The sequence below is a fragment of the Schistocerca cancellata genome, chromosome 7 (genome assembly GCF_023864275.1).
Source record: "Schistocerca cancellata isolate TAMUIC-IGC-003103 chromosome 7, iqSchCanc2.1, whole genome shotgun sequence".
NCBI lineage: Eukaryota > Metazoa > Arthropoda > Insecta > Orthoptera > Acrididae > Schistocerca > Schistocerca cancellata.
Window position 1 is genome coordinate 278,714,313 of NC_064632.1, and position 24,179 is coordinate 278,738,491.

General features: G+C 43.6%; 1 protein-coding gene and 1 pseudogene across 1 annotated transcript in view; one reads left to right on the forward strand and one right to left on the reverse strand.

The window, feature by feature from the left end:
• The window catches only part of LOC126092731 (uncharacterized), a 117,949-nt gene that overhangs the window by 80,953 nt on the left and 12,817 nt on the right, over positions 1–24,179 (reverse strand). The gene's annotated exons all lie outside the window — the stretch shown is intronic.
• Positions 19,212–19,329, forward strand: LOC126093127 (5S ribosomal RNA; annotated as a pseudogene).

Below are 24,179 nucleotides of genomic sequence, written 5' to 3' on the forward strand. Positions count from 1 at the left end.
GTCTGGGCCCACAGAATCTCGCAGCAACTGCACCTTGGGTCCCAATATGTCTTCCCAATAACCGACAGCATTAAACCTTGCCGGTTTAACTTTAGAATTTTACGAAGAGGTGTTTGAGTGGTCAACATAATTCCTGCCCACACCATTAGGGATTATCCTCGATGTCAGTCTCTTTCCACAATGGTTGGATCCAGAAATCGTGTTCCACGTTCCCTCCAGATGCGAATCCGTCGAGAATCACTGTCCGGCCTAAAACGGGAATCATCTGTGTAAAGAACATTGACCCACTGTCAGACCGTCCAGATAGTATGTTGACGACTCCGTTCTAGACGTTCCCTTCTGTGAAGAAGCGTCAGAGACACACATACAGCAGGTCTCCGACAATAAAGGCCACTCTGCCGAAACCTTCTGTACACCATTTGCCTCGATATAACATGTTCAGTGGATGCTGCGAGGTCAGATGCCAGTTGCCGTGCAGTACTAAGGCGGTACCGTTGTGCCCTTACAGCGAAATGAAGGTCCTCTGTTTCTGATGATACATGTGGTCGGCCCTGCCCTGGTATTCGGGATACAATTTCGATCTTTATAAACTGTCGCCACACCCGAAAAACAACGGAGCTATTCACATTAACCCATCGCGCCATATCAGGTTGTGACTGTGCTGCTTCCGTTCTTTCTATGGTCCCCCATCGCAGAGTCTGGTAGGCGTCTTCTCTGTGCCATACTGCACCGTCTGTGACTGTGTACTCAGCGATTGTGGGCGTAGGACTACCCAGCAAACAGTAGCGCGTTTGGTAGGCGCTCTGACGCCATCGTTGGCTTGGTTCTCCGTTGACCAGAATGCCATCTTCCGTGCGGGACAAGATCGTACTTGGGAACGAAGTTTTTCGCTACGGCCCATATATGTAAAACATTCTCGGCATTCTTGCCGTGCCAGTTCTGGATAAAATCTCGAGCTTTCGACGATTATCCCCATCGTCATCGTCAGGAGCTGACTGTCTTCACTACTGCTGTGGTAGCCTTATTTATATCCCGTGGACGGCTTCTGATTGATCGGCTTATGATTGGTCGGCGATTACGTACTACTGTCGCAGACGGTGTCACTGTGTGCGCCGGTGGCGCCACCACTTCCGTTGGCACGTAAACCTTGGAAGGAACGTCTCTGCTGCTTCTCTGCAACAAGCGCTCGTTTCCATGCACAGCTCAGATGGTATCCGCTACCGCGGTTAAAGTTGTTTTGGCTCATTCTTATTTCAACAGCCTCCTTAATAACTGAATCCAAGTACGTGGAAGCATGGGATAGAATTTTTGTTTCATCGAACAAAATGTTATGTTTGTTCGTGAGGCTGTGCTCCGCAATTGCCGATTTCTGCAGTTCTCTATTTTTAATGTGGCGTTGGTGTTTTGCACAGCGGTCGGAAACGATAAGAATCGTCTGACCTATATAATTACTTCCACACTCACAGGGTATATTATAAACTCCAGGGACCCTGAGGCCGAGATTGTCCTTAACAGGGCGTATCATCTCCTTAATTTTCTTAGAAGGACGAAAAATCGGTCTTATACCTCGTCTACGCAGGACTCTTCCTATTTTGCTGGAAGTCGCGCCACAAAAAGGAAGAACCGCAATCGCTGTTTCATCCTGCGAGTGTGCAGCATTTTCACGTTTCCTTTTTTTGGAGAACGCTGCCTTTATATCGCGTGCACCATAGCCATTCTTTCGGAACACGTACTTCAGATGGTTAATCTCGGACCTTGAGTCGTCCTCGTCAGAAACAGTTTTGGCTCTATATATCAACGTGTTCAAAACGGCTCTCTTCTGAGCAGGATGATGGGAACTCTGTGCATTCGGATATAAATCGGTATGCGTCGGCTTACGGTATACAGAGTGGCCAAGACGCCCGTCCGCCTGTCGTTGTACTAAAACGTCTAAGAAAGGCAGTCTTCCTTCCTTCTTCATCTCGACAGTGAACTGGATGTTCGAATGTATGCTGTTCATGTGTTCCATGAAATGTTCGAGACATCCGTTGACAGTTAGTACGATTATATCGTGAATTTGGCACAGGACAGGGGAACAGTGGTTTTTGCCTTAATCTTGGACGCCAGAGTACACGGGTTTGTCCGCAGCGAGGCAAGTAGCCACAAGGACAGCACCCCGACGTCTGCAGCGCCACGCGCTGTCAGCAGTCAGCACGGCGGCGCAGCGTTGCGGCCACTCTTGACGCGGCAGCAGAGAGGCGCGGGCTGACGGCGGGCCGCCAGATGTCCAGCACCATCACACAGGAACGGTGGTCACCTCGTCGCGATCCTGTGTACACCACTGCGGTAGATGTGTCCGTATGTGGAGCTGCCGAGGAGAACGAACGTTGCCACACTGCATTCCTCACACCTGGCGTGTGTGTCTTCGCAGTTTATGGGCACTCAACAGCAAGGCTATCAGCGCGCGTACGAAAATTACACGGTAAAAACGGCTAAAATGTCGTCAAATAATAATCTCACATAGTGATTAAATTTCTTCTGGGTATTATTCCGCGTCATAGGTAAAAAACTAAGCGCAATAATAAGCTAAAAAAACGTCATAAGAAAGGTAGCTAAAACCAAAGGGAGCAGAACACGAGAAGAAGGCAAAGAAGAGAAGCTTCCACTGGTACACTTACCATACGTAAAAGGCGTCAGTGAACGGCTAGGCAACGTCCTCCGCCGACGAGGTTTCAAACCGATTTTTCGAAGCAGCCACAGGATCCACGAAATGATAGGTTCCACCAAGGATGTACACAACAATCTTAACACTACAGGTGTTTACGAACTACGGTGTGAGTGCGGAGCTGCCTACATAGGAGAAACAGGGAGACCTGTCAGCTTACGAGTAGCAGAACACGAACGCTATGTACGATTACAACAACATAATAAATCGGCGATAGTGGAACACCAGCGTGACTGTGGACAACCTATCAGGTTCCAGGAAGCCCGAGTACTGGCGAAAGAACCGTGGATGCGAGAACGCAAAATACGGGAGGCGATCGAAATTATTAAGCAGCCTGACAACATCAACAGAGAAGATGGCTACAAACTCCCGGCGTCCTGGCTGTCGGACATTCCATTCCAACGGGCCGCGATCGGTCGCGAGGCAGAATCTACAAGGGACACGGGCGTATCTGCACAAACAGCTGTAGAGCAACTGTCAGTCCACTTCTGCGCACACCAGGAGGAAAACTTGCCGACCAGCTACCAATCGTTGACGACATGGACATCCACGAATTACCTTTTTCCTTCCATCTTCCCTTACGTCATGACTAGCCAGTCATATTAGAGGGCCAATTAAAAGTTTTACAACAGTAACGTCAGACATCGATAGTCTCTAATAAATGGAAGCACCTATCCCCATGCAAAACCAGTCGTGCCCACCCGAGTATGGTGGGTCTGACACACCGGTGTCAATGTGTTCTTTTTTCCATTTCCAGGAGTGTAGATAGGAAATGAGACACTCAAAGTAGTAAAGGAGTTTTGCTATTTGGAGAGCTAAATAACTGATGATAGTCGAAGTAGAGAGGATATAAAATGTAGACTGGCAATGGCAAGGAAAGCGTTTCTGAAGAAGAGAAATTTGTTAACATCGAGTATAGATTTAAGTGTCAGGAAGTCATTTCTGAAAGTATTTGTATGGAGTGTAGCCATGTATGGAAGTGAAGCGTGGACAATAAATAGTTTGGACAAGAAGAGCATAGAAGCTTTCGAAATGTGGTGCAACAGAAGAATGCTGAAGATTAGATGGGTAGATCCCATAACTAATGAGGAGGTACTGAATAGCATTGGGGAGAAGAGGAGTTTGTGGCACAACTTGACGAGAAGAAGGGATCGGTTGGTAGAACGTGTTCTGAGACAGCGAGGGATCGCCAATTTAGTGTTGGAGGGCAGCGTGGAGGGTAAAAATCATAGAGGGAGACAAAGAGATGAATACACTAAATGGTTCAAATGGCTCTGAGCACTATGGGACTCAACTGCTGAGGTCATTAGTCCCCTAGAACTTAGAACTAGTTAAACCTAACTAACCTAAGGACATCACACACATCCATGCCCGAGGCAGGATTCGAACCTGCGACCGTAGGGGTCTCGCTGTTCCAGACTGCAGCGCCAGAACCGCGCGGCCACTCCGGCCGGCTGAATACACTAAGCAGATTCAGAAGGATGTAGGTTGCAGTAGGTACTGGGAGATGAAGAAGCTTGCACAGGATAGAGTAGCATGGAGAGCTGCATCAATCCAGTCTCGGCACTGAAGACCACACCAGCAACAACAAGGGAGTGGGGTAGGTAATAAAAATTTTAAGCTTAAAAAAAAGGGAACCTTGATTCCTGTGTGCATTTCTTATGTACGTAACACGTTCCACATCATGACGGTTACCATGAGACTGATCATTGGAGCACGTTACTAACTAACTAAACAGGATTCCAAGTTAATCTCTTCAAGACGAGCGCCACCGCACATGCGTCGTCCGTTAGCGACCGCGTATGCAGCTGCGGAGGCGGTTTGGTAACGTTTTCTGCCCACTACATTGTATACGCTCGGTAAGAAAAATTTCGTCGTTATCTGTCCTTCACGATATTGCAATTGCAGCGGCGAACAGTGTACTATGTTCAGGTTTTCTTTGGTTAAACTTAAATCGCAGGAGTCGAACGCTGGAGTCATTGTTTCAACAGACCTAACCAGTTCTTTTCCCACACTTTTTCAGTGCAAGTGCGCTACTGCCTTTCGTAACAAGACCTCTTTATCGCTGAGACGTCAAAGTATAATCCTCCTTCCTGCGTGCTAGAACATTCTGGTCATAAATAACAACAACAACGAGTGACAGCCGAATAGTGCAACCCCCATGCTTTCGCTCTACGTGTGTTTGTACACACAGGGGAAACAGCTGCGCAGTAGACGGTCTTTACGGCTACCAGTAAATGTACACCGTTTACGACCCGAGATACGAGGGTTAATTTTCCAGTCGTTAGCGTCGTTAGACTGTCGTTTGCACAGGCCACGGATCGACGCCAGCTCAGCGGCGCAGTTTACAGCGACGGCTCGCAGCGAGAAGATAGGCCGAGCGATGGCGCACTGCGACTGTTTGCCGAGCACAATCTGCACTCCGCCATCTTTCCATTAGGGACGGCATTTTAGCCGTCAGTAGATAGCACTGTGGACAAGCGTCCTAGAAAGCCGTGTTATCGCGAACGACGTTTTTGCACAGAACTGCGAATTCGGGCAACGCACAGCGGGTATTGCCAAAGATTATTTACAGTTACATCGTCCGCCTAAAAAGTTTCGCGATTTATTTTATTCTTGGCGTATAAGTGCCATCGGAGTAACTAGGCTGACAGCTTGAACCGGCACCTGCAAACAACATACACCGACGAAAAAAAATCGCACCACCAACAAGGCGTTGCGCGACATAAACGAATGTTCATAGGCACGTATCTACCTCTGAAAGAAGATGTCTATTCAGTTTTCGCACCAGTCGCGTAAGAGTGGCACTGGTAGTGCCACTATGAAAATGGAAATCAGTTGTGCTTTAAATCTCGCTGTAACTATCGTGAGACTGCACGTGGTGGGGAACCTCACTGGGTTTGGTTGGTTGATGTTCAAAGGGACCAAACTACGTGGTCATCGGTCCCTTGTTCCATTGAAGTAAGTCCATGGGATAAAACGAAAAACAAACAGGACACACGACAGGAGTTCTAGATGGACCAAAAAAAAAAAAAAAAAAAAAAAGCTGAACACACTAGGAACAGCAGAAGACAAGAAAAGCACAGAAAAACAAGAAACAGGCAGAAGAGCTTAAAACAGTAGAGCAGATGTCCTGGGCTGGCTGATCACGAGGATAAAAAAGGATGAGCCAGTCACTCTGCAACACATTAAAATCTCTAAGCTAAAAGTACTAGGGTAGAGAGCCAGGGAGACAAAGGACAGGGACTAAAACTTAAATCGAAGAATAAAAACCAGCGTCAAGGAGAAAATGTAAAACCAAGTTAGCCGTGGAGGCATCGTCTCCTAAAATCGAAGGAAGGGAGTCAAGGAGATTAAAATTCCGTCGTGGAGCGGCTAGATGAGGACAGTCCACCAAAGGGTGGACCGCTGTCAAACGGGAACCGCAGCGACAACATGGTGGGGCCTCACGCCGGAGAAGATAGCCATGCGTCAGCCAAGTGTGGCCGATGCGAAGGCGGCAGAGGACCACAGAGTCCCTGCGAGAAGCCCGCAGAGAAGACTTCCACTCAGTTGTGCTCTCCTTGATGGCGCGGAGTTTATTGGGCGTGAGTAAGCTGCGCCATTCAGCATCCCAAATCCCGAAAACTTTGCGGCGTAACACCGATCGGAGGTCAGGTTCGGGTACACCAATCTCCAGAAGCGGCTTACGAGTGGCCTGTTTGGCCAGCTTGTCAACGAGCTCATTTCCCGGGATTCCAACATGCCCCGGAGTCCATACAAAGACTACTGAGCGACCAGATCGTTCGCGGGCATAAACCGACTCCTGGATAGTTGCTACCAGAGGATGGCTTTGGTAGCACTGATCGGTGGCCTGTAAACAACTCAGCGAATCACTGCAGACCAGTCAGGACACACTGGGGCACACTGGGTTTGAATGAGGTCGTGTAATAGGACTACGGGAAGCTGAATCTTCCTTCTGCAATACTGCAGACAGACTTGTCAAGAATGTGGCCACTGTATGCTGCTGGCAGCGGTGGTCGCGAGAATCTACGGTCGCAAGAAGACCGGGCTCCGGACGGAATCATGGCACTGCCGAGAGGGAAGATTACCGTTTCCGGCGTGTGGCTCTGGCGTATCGTACTGCATCTGCATCAGCGATATGAGTAGCAGTTGGCACCACAGTGATGCAACGAACTGTTGGAAATCGATTACGTCAAGGACTGCTCCGTGGCAGACCCCCTATGGCGTGCACTCCTCTGACCCAAAACCACCGCCATTTGCGTCTTCAGTGGTGTTAAATGAGAGCTCATTGAATGGCAACGTGGAGGTCCGTTGTGTTTCCTGATGACAGCTTGTTTTGCCTCGATGCCAGTGATGCCCGCATGCTGGTAAGAAGGAGGCCAGTTTAGGGCCTGCAACCAACCCTCTTCCGTGGCAGACACACTGGACCTACACCTAGAGCTATGGTCTGGGATACGATTTCATGTGACAGGGGGAGCATCCTCGTGGTTATCCCCCAAGACTGCAAAATTTTATGTAACTCTGCTGATTCGACCTGTTGTGCTACTATTCGTGAACAGCATTCCAGGAGATGTTTTGCAAAAAGATAACGCTCGCCCACATTCCGCTGTTGTGGCCCAACAAGGTTATGCGCAGACTCGGTGAATAAAGGAACATACCGAAGACACTGACAGGAATAAGGGACAGGATGATGCGACATCTGTTAAGACGTCAGAGAGTAACTTCCATGGTACTAGAGAGAGCTGCAGAGAGCAAGAACTGTAGGGGAATAAGTCGAGCAAATAATTGAGGACTTTGGGTACAAGTGGTACTCGGAGAGGAAGAGTTTGGTGCAGGACAGGAATTCGTGGCGGGCCCCACCAAATCAGTGAGAAGTCTATGAAAAAAAAAGAATAGTAAAGTTTAAAATTAAGCCACAGTGTGTCAAATGTCCATGTTGCCTATTGTACATCCAAGAGGCAGCTATAAATCTGTCAGTCTGCTCCTCTCCCTTTTTTACTCAGGTTTCATACATCAACGACAATGTAAAAACAGGAAAAAAATGTCTATGCAAAAACATTAGTAATGTGCAGACATGCTCTTCACACGCATTTCTAGTACCACCTGAAACATTCGTTTATTGCCCTTCGCTCCTTGTCGGCAGGCTCACGGAAAGACAATAGAAGGCAAGAGACCTAGAGGAAGGTCAAGAGACAGACAGATCGTGGGAGTAAAGGAATGTGAGAAGAAGAGATGAGAAGAATGACACAGAGTCGAGAGAGAAAGTGGTGGGTGAACAGATGAAGAGCGTTATGTTCCAAAGAGACCGAGCCAGGGGCTCCATACTATAGAGCAGGATGATGACAAAGACACAAGTCGAAACAAGGTACCTGGAGTGGATGCCATTCCCTCAGAATTACTGAGACCCTTGGGAAAACATTCAGTGATAAAACTATTCCAACTGGTATGTAATATGTATGAGAGAGGCAAAATACCCCCAGACATATAGAATAACGTAATAATTCCAATTCGAAAGACAGGTGTGAATAATATAGAATCATCAGACTAATCATTTATGATTGCGGAATACTGTCAAGAACTATTCACACGCGAATGGAAGGTCTGGTAGAAGATCAATTTGGGTTCCAGCGAAATGTAGAAACATGCGAGGTCGTACTGAATCTACGATTTATCTCATTCTTTGATGATAGGCTGAAGAAAGACAAATCTGGGTTTACAACATTTTCAGATCTAGAGAAACCTGTTCACTGGAATACACTCTTGAAATTTTGAAGGTAGGAGGGCTTCGAGGAGCGAAAGGTTATTTACGACTTGTACGGCAACCAGATGGTAGTTGCAAGAGTCGAAGGGCATGAGAGGGAAGCAGTGACAGGGGGAAGAGTGAGACGAAGTTGCGGACTATACTCCATGTTATTCAGTCTGTACATTGAGCAAACAGGTAAAGGAAACCAACGATACATTTGGAAAGGGATATAAAGTTCAGCGAGGAGAAATAAAAATGTTTGAGGTTTACCGACGACTTTGTAATTCTGTTATAGACGGCGAAGAGCTGGGAAGATCAGTTGAACGGAATGGATGTCGTCTTAAAAAGAGATAAAATGATCATCAACCAAGGAATGTAGGCAAATCAAATAAGGCGATGCTAAGAGAAATATATTGGGAAACCAAACAGTAAAAGAAAATGAGTTTTCGACGGCTGAAGTAGAGAGAGTACAAATTTCTGATTGGAAATAGCAAGAAAATCGTTTCTGAAAAATAAATATATAAATTTAGGTGTTAGGAAGCATTTTCTGGAGGCATTTACCTGAAGTGTACTCTTGTGTGGATGTGAAACATGGACGATTAACGGCTCACACAAGAAGAGAACAGAAGCTTTTGAAAAGTGCTGACAGAGAAAAATGCTGAAGAACGGGCGGACAGGCCATATAACTAATGAATTGACACTGTACACGACTGGCGAGAAAGAAACTTGCTATACAACTTCACAAAGGTAAGGTGTCAGTTGATGGGCCGCATCCTATGGCGTAAAGGAGTCGTCTTTTTGGTAACGGAGGGCAGTACGCAAGGTACAAATTGTAGCGATAGACCAGTTCTTGACTACAGTAAACAGGCTGAAGTGGTTACATTAGTGAAACAGAAATGAATGGGTTTGTACAGGGCAGACTGGCGTCGAGTGGTGCATTAAACAGATCTCCAGACGGAAGTCCAGGCAACAGCGTATTGTTGGGGTCACCTATGAGCTCAGTCCAGACTGTCATCAGCGCCGTCTCTGCAGTAAGCTGAGAATTAGGACACAGCAGGTATTCGGTTGGATCGTTAACCGCTCGCTGTCAAATCTTTTGCGAATGGAGAAATCATCGTGAGGTTTTCAAGCAATATTTCCTGTGGATGCAGTTATTTCCACGGTCTTCTGTATCCCCACGCTGTTTACAACAGCTGATTCTTCTGTCTTTAAAGGCAGCATTCCATCTCAAAGACAAGAGGGTTCCCTTACCCTCCATCCATTCTTCCGCCCTTTTTTGTACAAGGTCATTGACTGCCTGAGGATGACTTCGCTGGCCCCAGTTATTTCATTAATTTTAAAGACTGATTCTGTCTGTAATAGATATACATATACACCAAATTAAAAGCTGCGTATGACATTAACTCTTATTATAGGATATATTTTATTGCATATGTGAACATGAGAAAAGTGATGTGCTACCCTGAAGTGCAAATGTCAACATTAAATGCCAACATAACGTCATTAAGTGTTATCGTCTGTTAAGCTTCTTATGATACCTACTTTACTAAATTCATTATTTAATTCATGATTTTTCTGAATTTATCACATAATTTGTTTGTAAACGGGGCGCACACTGCTACGACTGCACCTAGCTTAAGAGGAAGACAACTGATGCGAGACTCTTATTACACCTGACCACCGCGTACAGGGGCTCAAATAGCTCTCGTATCGTAATAATATATGAATGTTAGAGACTGACATCGTTGGTTATTATATTTCCACTGATAACTGAGTAAGTGACCATTTTAGGAGGGTATTGTTTCGAATCTACGAGTACAATGGAATTTTCTCTCTGCAGCACATTGTGTGTTAATATGAGACCCCCTAACAGCTTAAACCTGTGCGTCAAACGGTCTAGAAATGGAATCTCTGTATTCATAAAAAATGCAACTTTCCACCAGCCGTGGCAATGGTTCTGGCTGTTCACTAAATTCTTTGTGATGTCTGTAGAGGTTGACTGACGCGCGCTAAAATAGCGTATTTAGTACAGTAGTACGGGCGTCAACAGCAATTTAACCAAGAAGGAGCAAGGTTATATAAACGTAATTTCTTATACAACTGATGCCTTGAATTTGAAGAGATTTCATGTCTCAAGAATCAAATTTCACAAGAAGTACAGAAATCGTACTGCTACTAAACGAATGATCGTCATTCACTCAGTATGTTTTTGACGGTAAATTATTTTGGTAGGCAAAAAGTCAGCACATCTCATTAGTCTACGCAACGCATATCCGCTTCTATCAGTAACCTGACTTTGGTGCCACCTTTTTGAGTTAATTTCCGATCATTACATCGCCATATCACTGATTCAAATGTATTCGTCGAGTTAAGAAGTAAAATATTCAAAAAATATATTTCCATTCCTACACCAATAAGAAGATGACATTAAAAATCGTAATTATAAGAAGAATTAGTACGCAAAAATATTGCCAGATATCAATAAAAATATTCAGCAAAAATTGCTGTTGTTTAATACTCTTCGTAACAAACTTAAAAAGAAAGGTTCAAATGGCTCTGAGCATAGGACTTAACATCTGAGGTCATCAGTCCCCTAGAACTTAGAAGTACTTAAACCTAACTAACGTAAGGACATCACACACAGCCATGCCCGAAGCAGGATTCGAGCCTACGACCGTAGCGGTCGCGCGGTTGCAGACTGAAGCGCCTAGAACTGTTCGGCCACACCGCCCGGCACTTAAAAAGAAATAAGGTTTAAAAAATCGCTTTTACAACTTTGATACTATCTATAATGCTTTGTTTGCTTACAAAATCATGTCAATAGATTGATTATTGTCATGCCTCATATTTTTTAATATAGACTGATACAATTAAAGTCGAACAAAATGTAACGTAAAAGCTACATTTTTGGGTGTTTGCGCAAAGTGTAAACCAAGGCCAATGTACAACTGGATGGATGTGGGAAATCTAGCAAAACCGCCCTAAAATTCACATACGACTGAACCACGGCGGTTCCTGTGTCCCCAGTTTGATACTATATTGTGCCAGTTTGATACTATATTGTGCAGCCATGCCAACTGGGTTGCAGAATTCGTAAGTGTATGAATGTATTACATTACACAGAATTCGAGGGGATGCTAACCTCCTGGGCCAGACAATTTTTGCAACCTCGAAATTTTACAAATTAGATTGCTTTTCGGGAGTAGAAAATGTTTGTTTTTCTTTTTCTGACTGCTGCGTTTGGGTCTACACAGATAGTTACAATTACTGCATAAAACGGCGGTGGTTTTCAGAGCCTACTAAAAAAACTGCTCTGCCGCCTAGAACTGAATGTAAGCTCTAGTTTGGCGCAGAGAAGAGGCCAACTACTGATGTACAGCGACAAGAGGGAAGTCTCCTGATGTCCCGGTATACTATAGACGTGTTTATGTAGTACTGGTGAGGGAGTAAAGAAGTGTCCTGGACTACTTCGACACTGTTCTGCAAAGGTTCACAAGACAAGCAACGCCGAAGCTGCCGCCGTCCCAGGCAAACAGCACGATGTCTCGTGAACAGCCTGACAGAGCAGAAAACCTAAGTTATGTAGTGATCGCTAAGCCAACCAGTATTTCTCATTGTGCACAGTAACGCTAAATCTTTGATTTAATAGAACCACAACAGACAGTCTTAGATAGAGATGCAGGAAAATTCTGTAATGAATTAAGTGTGAAACATAGGGATACGTCTCCCCCTCATGCTACACCCGTCCCCCTCCCAGACCCAACATCAAGTTATAAAGTTTAAACTTTCCAAACACAAAAAGCCAAGAAGACTTCACACGTGTGCTTGAATGTAAACCTTTTAGAAGACGGAATTGACAAGGCCACAAGTTGGAACCCGGGCGTAAGGCCTCTTAATCCTTCACAACAGTTTTGGCACGTTGAACTTCTGGATACAAGATGCCGGATGTGGAGCGCACATCACGCGAGTGCGCGGGGGAACGACCCGCGCGTTGGCCGTTGCACCAGCACGGCGTGACTCAGCATTTGCGCAACCCCAACGGAAGCGAGCAAACAGTTGGCATCGCTCCAGGGCGCGTTCGCTTTGTGCATCCGAGATTGCAGTGAACTAGAGAAACAGGAAGTACAGCTCACGAAGTTGCCTGCAGATACGGAAATCAAAGACCAACGTCGATTTACCTTAGGCAGTCACGTGAATAATCGAAACCTTTACCGCCATGTTCAGCTCGGTTCTTGTGTGCCCTGTTTCTGTAACTGCAAGAGGAAATCGGTATTTACTCTCAGTGATATTAAAATGTCACACAACTGTGCGTTCTGAAGTCTTTTTAGGACGATCGAATTTGATGCTAACATGTATGTGAACAACGGCTCATGTAGTTGACGTGACGCAGTGTGGTATTAACTACCATGTCACTAATGAAAATTGAATGTGTCTGCTTGCAGAATGAAATATTATGTTCAAATGGCTCTGAGCACTATGGGACTTGACAACTGAGATCATCAGTTCCCTAGAACTTAGAACTACTTAAACCTAACTAACCTAAGGACATCACACACATCCATGCCCGAGGCACGATTTGAACCTGCGACCGTAGCAGCAGCGCGGTTCCGAACTGAAGCGCCTAGAGCCGCTCGGCAAATATTAAGTCTGTAGCTTAGTTAGCACGAATAAGCTGGTTTCATCTTCATTACCCTGCCAGGTGTTCAGCAAAAATCACAACATACGGCCACAGACATATTTTATCACTTGCCCAATAACATAATATTTCTGACGTACACTCTTTTTTTAATGACTCACCACAAATAAATTATTTGAATGAGACGGAAATACGTAGATGTGATGTACATCTACATCTACGTGGTTACTCTGCAAACCACACTTAAGTGCCTGGCAGAGAGTTCATCTAACCACATTCACAATAATTCTCATTATTCCACTCTCTAACAGCGTGCGGTAAAAACGAACACCTATATCTTTGCGTGCGAACTCTGATTTCCCTTATTTTATTATGGTGATCGTTTCTCGCTATATAGGTCGGTGTGAACAAAATATTTTTGCATTCGGAGGAGAAAGTTGGTGATTGAAATTTCCTGAGAAGATTCCGTCGCAACGAGTAACGCATTAATACGAAACGTGCTGCTGTTCTTTGAACACCCTCGATGTACTGCGTTAATCCTATCTGGTGAGGATACCAGGCCGCGCAGCAGTACTCCAGAAGAGGGCGGACAAGTGTAGTGTGGGCAGTCTCTTTAGTGGATCTGTTACATTTTCTAAGTGTTCGGCCAATAAAACGCAGACTTTGGTTTGCCTTCTCCACAACATTTTCTGTTTGTTCTTTCCAATTTAAGTTGTTCGTAACTGTAATTCCTAGGTATTTAGTTCAATTTATGGCCTTTAGATTTGACTAATTTATCATCGAACCGAAATTTAACAGAATCCTTTTATCGCTCGTGTGGATAGCCTCACGCTTTTCATTATTTAGGGTCAACTGACAATTTACGCATCATTCAGTATTTTTTCTAAATAGTTTTGCAATTTGTTTCGATCTTCTGATGAGTTTACTAGTCGATAAACGACAGCATGATCTGCAAACAACATAAGGTGACTTCTCAGATTGTCTCCTAAATCGTTTATACAGATAAGTAACAGCAAAGGGCCTATAACACTACCTTGGAGAACACGCGAAATCACTTCTGTTTTATTCGATGACTTTCCATCAGTTTCTACGATCTGCGACCTCTCTGACGGGTAATCATGAATCCAGTCACATAACTAAGACGATATTCCATAAGAACGCAATTTCACTACAAGCCGCTTGTGTGGTACAGTGTCAAAAGCCTTCTGGAAATGTAGCAATACGGAATCAATTTGAAATCCCTTGTCAACAGCAAACAACTCTTCGCGTGTGTAAAGAACTAGTTGTGTTTCACAAGAACGGTGCTTTCTAAATCCATGTTGTCTGTGTGTCAATAGACCGTTCTCTTAGAGGTAATTCATAATGTTCGAACACAATATGTGTTCTAGATTTCTACTGCTAATCGACATTAATCATATGGGCGTGTAATTTAGCAGATTACTGCTACAACCTTTCTTGAATATTGGTGTGACCTATGCAACTTTCCAGACTTCGGGTATGGATCTTTCGTCGAGCGAGCGGTTGTGTATGATTGTTAAGTATGCAGCTATTGCATCAGTATACTCTGAGGGGAACTTAACTGGTATATACTCTGGACCAGAAGACTTGCTTTTATTTAGTGATTTAGATTGCTTTACTACTCCGAGGGTATCTACTTGCATGTACAGACAAAAATACGAGGGTTGTCCAGAAAATAAGTTCCGATCGGTTGCTAAATGGAAACCACAGTGAAAATCACAAAGATTTTATTTGCAAGAGTTAGCTACACTTTCCATATACTTCTCTACATAGACGCCGCTCCGACAGAGACATTTGTCGGAGCATTATACCAAATTTCCAACATCACCGTCATAGAAGGCAGCCGCCTGTGCTTTCCAATAATTCTCTACGCTGGTCCATAGCGCGTAGCCTGCGCCCAAGTGTTGTCTTCGTATCCAGCGTTTCATGTGAACAGAGATGATACTCAGGACGAGCCAATTAGGGCTGTGTTGTGGGTGATCGAACACTTCCCATCGAAATGGCTGCAGGAGCGTCTTCACTGCCCCTGCAGAGTGCGGCTGAGAATTGCCATGAAGAAGCAAGTGCGTGGCAGTTGTGTTAGGTGGGCTGCATTCATTAAGGCGAAGCCTCTCAGCGGGCCCTCCTACTTGGAGCACACATAGTTGTTCTAGGCACCTTTGTAACTAGGCTGTTTATGTTTTCTTATTGGCAACGTTACGTAGCGCTCTATATGAAAATCACTGGCTGTGCTGTGTGCAGTCTGTGGCTAGTTTGCATTGTTGTCTGCCATTGTAGTGTTGGGCAGTGGCAGCTGGATGTGAACAGCGCGTAGCGTTGCGCAGTTGGAGGTGAGCCGCCAGCAGTGGTGGATGTGGGGAGAGAGATGGCGGAGTTTTGAAATTACATATATTATGACTTGTGATGATATTAAGGTAAATACATTATTTATTCTCCATTAAAATCTTTCATTTGCTAACTATTACTATCAGTAGTTAGTGCCTTCCGTAGTTTGAATCTTTTATTTAGCTGGCAGTAGTGGCGCTCGCTGTATTGCAGTAGTTCGGGTAATGAAGATTTTTGTGAGGTAAGTGATTTCTGAAAGGTATAGTTTAATGTTACTCAGGGCCATTCTTTTGCAGGGATCTTTGATAGTCAGATTGCGTTGCGCTAAAAATATTGTGTGTCAGTTTAAGCATAGTCTCGTATACAATTTTCCTAAGGGGACGTTACACCTTTACTCGCTCACAGTGCGCTCACAACTGAAAAGAGCGTGTTGATGTGATCGACGGTCATACTGGAGACACTATCCAACACATCGGGTTTTCACTGTGGTGTATTTCACAACCGATCGGAACTTAATTTCTGGACAACCCTTGTATAAACAAATGGTAACAAGTTCAGAAAAATTGATTGATTTATTCATGAGAAAGAGCTTCATAAATTGACCAAGTCAGTAACTCGTTGGCCCACCCCAGACCTTTATGCAAGCAGTTATTCCGCCTGGCATTGGTGATAGAATTGTTGGATATTCTGCTGTGGGATATCATGTCAAATTCTGTCCAATTGCGTTAGATCGTCAAAATGACGAGCTGGTTGGAGGGGCCTGCCCATAATGTTCCAAACGTTCTCAGTTGGGGAGAGTTCTGGCGACCTTGGTGGCGAATGTAGGGTCTGGTAAGCACGGAGAACAGGAGTAGAAACTCTCGCCATGTGCGGGCGGGCATTATTTTGCTGTAATGTAAGCCCAGGATGGCGTGCCATTTTGGACAACAAAACGGGGCGTAGAATTTCGCCAACAAATCGCATTGCTGTCAGCGTGCCGCTGATGACACCCAAAGGGGTCCTACAATGAAATTAGAAATGGCACCCCTGACCATCTCTGCTGGTTGTTGGGCCATATGGCTGGCGACAGTCAGGTTGGTATTTCACAGCTCTCCAGGGCGTCTCCAGACACGTCTCTGCTTGATATCGCAATCTCACAGACTGGAGTAGACATAGGCATTAGTTCCGTTTCGAACTGAGACCCGATGACACGTGAGGACATTTCTGTAGACGCTAATATGTAAAATCATTCATTTTGGGAAATAGAATAATACCATTTGGAATTTTTTGTGGTCTGTCCGCATCATTTGTGTAAATTATGACACATTTTAGGCAAGTTTAACAGAAAGTTAATTGGAATTAATAGAGCTACGAAAAACTAACTTGATTCACGTTTAGCAGAAAAGATCAAAAAGGTGGCACTCAGTAATTGACGAAAGTGAAACTAATTTACTGACGAGGGACAAATCGCGAATGGAGATCGAAGGATTGAATTTTGGGCCAGCTCCATTCTTTAAATACGAACAGTGGAAATGTTAAACGTTCTAAGGGCATTTGATCATAAAACGCATTTACAGTGCTATATTCTCGTTGCTCTGTTGCATACCCCTAGACTTGTTCCATAGAAAGGAGATGTTCCAATCATTGGTTACTAGATGGCGTATGGTATTATGCCAAGCGCCCCCCGAAAGCTCTAGGAACCACGCGTCAAGTTCTCTTCCACCTAGCCTTGTATGGTTTTAAGAGGTAACACACGTGTTTTTGGTGAGTGGGCACAGCTCTTAGAGTGCGACAGAGATTTTGTAATAGCCGAAAACCGGAGAAAGGTAAGAGGGACGTTTATTCCGCAAGATTTACACTATATTGTTGACTCAGCTGAAGCTATGAATCAATTCTACGAGTACGTAATTTCAAGGCATACAACTAACTTCTTTGATTTGAAAGATGCTACTCGAACATTGTTGTCAATGCAGGCGTGTAAAACTTTCAAATGCAGTATGATCAAACTGTCTCATTCTAGTCCATCTCAAACAGCTATCACAAATTCTTACTCTGAAACACAAGATTGGAAAAATTTCAACGTATTACAAAACAGGAAAGACCGTGGTTGAAGTACGTCATGCCGTACTTCATCTGAAAGAACAGCCATGTTTAACAATTTGCAAAACAGAAAGATCTGTTCACGATATTGCCATTTCTTTCTCGACAGCACAGGAGGCAACTCCTCTTCTTCGGCCATCGCCTGTTGTTCTCCTGCCTACATAGCAAAACTCATCTTCTACATTTAGTGCCTCATTTCCTCATCTAATTCCCTCAAAATCACCTGATTTAATTCGACTGCGTTCCATTACCCTTATTTCACTTTTTTGATGCTCATCTTATAACCTCTTTTCAGTACACTATCCATTCCATTCAACTGCTCTTCGAAGTATTTTGCTGTTCTTGACAGAACTACAATGTCATCGGCAAACATCAAAGTTTTCGTTTATTCTCCCTGAGCTTTTACTCCTGCTCCAAATGTTTCTTTGCATTCCTTTACTGCTTGCTCAGTGTACAAGCGAATAACACCGGGGATAGGCTACAACCCTGTATCGCTCCCTTCTCAATCAATGCTCCCTTTCATGTCGTTCGACTCTTTATAACTGCAGCCTGGTTTCTCTACAGGCTGCATATAAACTTTCGGTGTCTGTGTTGCATCCCTTTAATTTACTTTATTTTTTGAGTCATCAGTCTTCGATTATCTTCTTTTCCGGTTTCCTAATAGTCCATGTTTCACTACCATACACCGCTGTGCTCCAAACCTACATTCTCAGAAACTTCGTCCTGAAATTAAGGGCTATGTTTAATACGAATAGATTTCTCTTGGTGAAGAATGCCATTTTTGACAGTGTTTGTCTACTTTTTACCTCCTCCTTGTTCCGTCCGTCATGGGTTATTTTGCTGCTTAGGTAGCAGATTTCCCTAACTTCATCTACTTCAAGATCACCAATTCTGATGTTAAGTTTCTTGCTGTTCTTATGTCTGCTAGTTCTCATTACTTTCGTCTTTCTTAGATTTAATATCAGTCCATATTCTGTACTCATTATTCTGTTCATTACTTTCAGGAGACTGTGTAATTCCTCTTCATTGTCCCTGAGAATAGCAATGTCATCAGCCAATCCTATCACTGATATCATTTCACTTTGCATTTTAATTCCAATCTTTAACCTTTCTTTTATTTCGATGAATATATTAAACAGTAGGGATAAAAGACTACACCCCTGCCTTACACCCGTCTTAATCCGAGCACTTCGTTCTTGGTCGTCCACTGTTATTGTTCCCTCTTGCAAATATTGTATATTATCTGTCTTTCCCTATAGCTTACCCCTATTTTTTCAGAATTTCCAACATCTTGCACCATTTTACATTGTCGAACGCTCCTTCCAGGTAGACAAATCTTATGAACGTGTGTTGATTTTTCCTTAGTCTTGCTTCCATTATCAAACGCAACGTCAGAAATGACTCTTTGGTGCCTGCATCTTTCCTAAAGGGAAACTGATCGTTATCTAACACATCCTCAATTTTATTTTCCATTCTTCTGTATATTATTCTTGTAAGTACTTTGATGCATGAGCTGTTAAGTTGATTGTGCGGTAACACTGTGCAACTATGAAAATGTAAATCGAATGAAAATAGCCAATTCCTGTCAATTCTAATGTGCTGATCGCGAATATCACGAAGAAAATTCAAAATTAGCTCTAGTTTTCATTTTACACTGTTTTTTTACGGTGAGATAATTATATACAGATTTTTATGTTAAGTTTGGCAACGGCCTTGCCGCAGTGGATACGCCGGTTCCCGTCAGATCACCGAAGTTATGCGCTGTCGGGCGTGGCCGGCACTTGGATGGGTAACCATCTGGGCCGCCTTGCGCTGTTGCCACTTTTCGGGGTGCACTCAGCCTCGTGATGCCAATTGAGGAGCTACTCGACCGAATAGTAGCGGCTCCGGTCATAGAAAACTATTATAACGACCAGGAGAGCGGTGTGCTGACCACACGCCCCTCCTATCCGCATCCTCACTGAGGATGACATGGCGGTAGGATGGTCCCGATGGGCTACTTGTGGCCTGCAGACGGCGTGCTTTTTATGTTAAGTTTAAAATAAAGTAGTTTAATGGTTTGTCAAAGTCATAATAATGGATTATATTATTGTCCCTGGTCTTACTTGTGTGCAGTAGTTTGGATATAAACATTTTGATACCAATTTTAGGGATCTTTTTGTCTCCGTCCTCTTCAGCTTCAGTGACTTTATTAATGCATGTAATGATTTTTGCAATTTTGTTTCCTGATTAACTACCAGTTGTTCAAGTTGACTGCTATTGAAGTGAACAAGACTGCCACGAGTTTGTGTTAACAGTGCTGGCACATTTTTCTATGTGTGTGGAGAAGTGACATTTGCGTCCCAAAAACAGCAGATAACTCCATTGATTAAAAAAGCTTACAGTTGTTATTTCTGGTGCAGAATAGGTGATCAGGACAAACCCTGGGCTCTACATGTGATCGCCGGCCGCGGTGGCCGTGCGGTTCTGGCGCTGCAGTCCGGAACCGCGGGACTGCTACGGTCGCAGGTTCGAATCCTGCCTCGGGCATGGGTGTGTGTGATGTCCTTAGGTTAGTTGGGTTTAAGTAGTTCTAAGTTCTAGGGGACTTATGACCTAAGATGTTGAGTCCCATAGTGCTCAGAGCCATTTGAACCATCTACATGTGATCTGGAACACTTGTGCCAGCAACCTCAGGAATTGGATGCATGGGAAACGTTTTCAATGCCCTTTGCAGTGCCCATGATCTGGCGTGAGCCAACTAACCATGTCAGTGACTGCTACTTTTGTGTGGTTCCTCTTATCAAGAAGGGAATACCTAATAAGATGAAGCTGATAGTGATCTAGTCTAACATTTCCCCCTCATCTGCCATACAGTTCTACATGGGCAAGGATTGCCAATACCTGAACCACCGACAGAGTACGAAATTACTTCTGATAGGGATTCTGAATGTTCTGTACCATGTACATCACAAGATCCAAAGTTTCTTCCAAATATATCATCAACTGATGATCCACAAAAATTATCTCAAAATAAGTTCAGTGACCTCATTAGAGATTTGGAGCTCTCCTAAGCTAAGGTTGAGATTTTAGCATCAGGATTGCTGTAGCCCAATTTTCTGGAAAGCAACGTAAATGTTTCATTCTACCGTAGAAGAGAGCAACAATTCACTCCTTTTTTTAACATGCAAGATAGTCTTGTGGCATGTGTAGATATAAATGGTCTAATGAAGGCTCTCAGAATTAATTACAACCCTGATGAGTAGAGACTCTATATTGATTCGTCAAAGTTGAGCTTAAAAGCAGAGCTTTTACCTATTGGTAATGAGCTATCTTCTATTACAGTTGAGCTTAGTGTACATATGAGTCATACCAATACATGAAAATATTTCTAGAAGCGATCAAGTATAATGACTAGATAGTCTTGTGGCATGTGTAGACATAAATGGTCTAATGAAGGCTCTCAGAATTAATTACAACCCTGATGAGTAGAGACTCTTTCTCTTTACTGATTCGTCAAAGTTGAGCTTAAAAGCAGTGCTTTTACCTATTGGTAATGAGCTATCCTCTATTCCAGTTGAGCTTAGTGTACATATGAGTCATACCAATACATGAAAATTTTACTAGAAGCCATCAAGTATAATGACTCTCAATGGCAGATTTGTGGGGATTTGAAAGTGGTTGCATTGCTATACGGTATACAGTTAGGGTTTACTAAATATTGTTGCTTTCTCTGTGAATGGGACAGCCGAGCTCGTGCATCTCATTATAGTGAACAAGAATGGACCATCAGAAAATCTCTTCAATCAGGTATAAAGAACATTGAGAGTGCACCTCTAGAAGACCCTAAAAAGATACTGCTCCCGCCCTTGAACATCAAGTTGGGTCTCATGAAAAACTTTGTTAAGGGAATGGACAAAGATGGTGACGTGTTTAAGAACCTAAGGCAAAAATTCCCTTACTTAAGTGATGCCAAAGTAAAGGAGGGCATCTTTGTAGGCCCACAGATTCGAGAACTTTTTGGGGACCATACTTCTGATGGAATCATACAAGGTGATGAGAAGCACGCATGGGAATGTTTTAAGACAGTCTGTTTACAGTTCTTAGGGAACAAACGAGCAATAAATTACAAGGAGATTGTAGATAACATGTTGTCATCTTATGAAAAACTTGGTTGCAACATGTCATTGAAAATGCATTCCTTACATAGTCATCTTGACTTCTTTCCGAAAGATTGTGGTGCAGTAAGTGGTGAACATGGGGAGCAATTTCATCAAGATATTGCCACATTTGAGAAGAGGTATGCTGGAAAGTGGAGCCGTACTATTTTAGCAGATTACTGCTGGACTGTCATAAGGTATGTTCCTGAGTATGTGTACAAACGTCAAGCCAAGCGAAAACGGTTATCTTTTGAATTTATCTCTGAACAAAATATGTAATTTTTCTTTTGTGCTTTACATGGTTTTGTTACAAAATAGACTTACAAAGTATTTTCATTCATGTAATATTATCTTCATTTTTTCGTAATATTTTACTTTTGTACCTACAAAGCGGCGTTTCAATTTATCAGTGCGTAACACATAACATAATTCAAGTAATTATCCACTTAAAATTTGTTATGCTGTGTCTTGCATATTTAGTTAGTGAGTTATTTATACAAAAAAGTATATCACTTTAAAAAAAAAAAACTAAAGCTAAATATTTATGAAGATGATGATTTTGTATCATTTTATACTGAAATAAACATAAATAACTAAAAATCATGCAATTTACACACTTTCACTTCAAATTTGTTGTTCAGTGTAATTCTCGCACTTGTGAGCTCTTGTAGTCTTCGGAATTGTGTAGAGGATATTTTTCCAAAAGTCAGGTGGTATACCACCAGTCTCATACACTCTCCACACCAACGTGAATAGTTATTTTGTTGCCACTTCCCCCAATGATTATAGAAATACTAATGGAATGTTATCTACACCTTCTGCCATATGCGATCTTAAGTCTTCCAAAGCTCTTTTAAATTCTGATTCTAATACTGGATCCCCTATCTCTTCTATATCAACTCCTGTTTCTTCTTCTACCACATCATCGGACAAGTTCAAATGATCAAATGTGTGTGAATTCATAAGGGACCAAACTGCTGAGCTCATCGGTCCCTAATCAGACAATTCACCAAAGGTTGTTTTGACTTTTCTCTGTGGTGAGTCAATTCTTGTGACAGTAATTTATTTTTAGATTTCTTCACATTTTGCATGCAGCCATTTCTCCTTAGCTTCCCTGCACTTCTTATTTACTTTGTTACTAAGTGGCTTGTATTTCTGTCTTCCCAAGTTCCCTAAACATTTTTTAAGAATTTTGAAGTTTTTCTCAGTTAGCCATGGTTTCTTTGCAGTTACCTTCTTTTTACCAATGTTTTTATTTCCAACTTCTGTGCTTATCCTTCCTAGAGATATCCATTCCTCTACAACTAAACTGCCTACTGAGCTATGCCTTATCGCAGTATCTATAGCCTCAGAGAACTTAAAGCGTATCTCTTCATTCCTTAGCACTTCCACATGTCACTTATTTGCATATTGACTCTTCCTGACTAGTGTCTTAAGCTTCAGCCTACTCTTGATCACTACTAAGCTGTGATCTGAGTCTTTATCTGCCCCTGTGTATGCCTTACAATTCAATGTCTGATTTCGGAATCTCTATCTGAACATGATGTATTCTGACTAAAATCTTACCGTATCACCTGGCCTTTTCCAAGTATACCTTCTCCTCTTGTGATTCTGGAACAGGATATTCGCCATTATTGGCTGAAATTTATTGCAAAAATCAGTTAGTTTTCCTCCTCTCCCATTACTAGTACCAAGCCCATATTCTCATGTAACCCTTTCTTCTACACCTTCCCCTACAACCGCATTCCAATCCTTCATGACTATTATATTTTCATCACCCTTTACGTACTGAATTACCCTTTCAATATCCTCATACACTCTTCCTACCTCTTCCTCTTCGGCTTTCCGCGTCGTCATGTGTACCCGAAATACACTACTGGAAATTGAAATAAGAACACCGTGAATTCATTGTTCCAGGAAGGGGAAATTTTATTGACACATTCCTGGGGTCAGATACATCACACGATCACACTGACAGAACCACAGGCACATAGACACAGGTAACAGAGCATGCACAATGTCGGCACTAGTACAGTGTATATCCACCTTTCGCAGCAACGCAGGCTCTTATTCTCCCATGGAGACGATCGTAGAGATGCTGGATGTAGTCCTGTGGAACGGCTTGCCATGCCATTTCCACCTGGCGCCTCAGCTGGACCAGCGTTCGTGCTGGACGTGCAGACCGCGTGAGACGACGCTTCATCCAGTCCCAAACATGCTCAATGGGGGACAGATCCGGAGATCTTGCTGGCCAGGGTAGTTGACTTACACCTTCTAGAGCACGTTGGGTGGCACGGGATACATGCGGACGTGCATTGTCCTGTTGGAACAGCAAGTTCCCTTGCCGGTCTAGGAATGGTAGAACGATGGGTTCGATGACGGTTTGGAGGTACCGTGCACTATTCAGTGTCCCCTCGACGATCACCAGTGGTGTACGGCCAGTGTAGGAGATCGCTCCCCACACCATGATGCCGGGTGTTGGCCCTGTGTGCCTCGGTCGTATGCAGTCCTGATTGTGGCGCTCACCTGCAC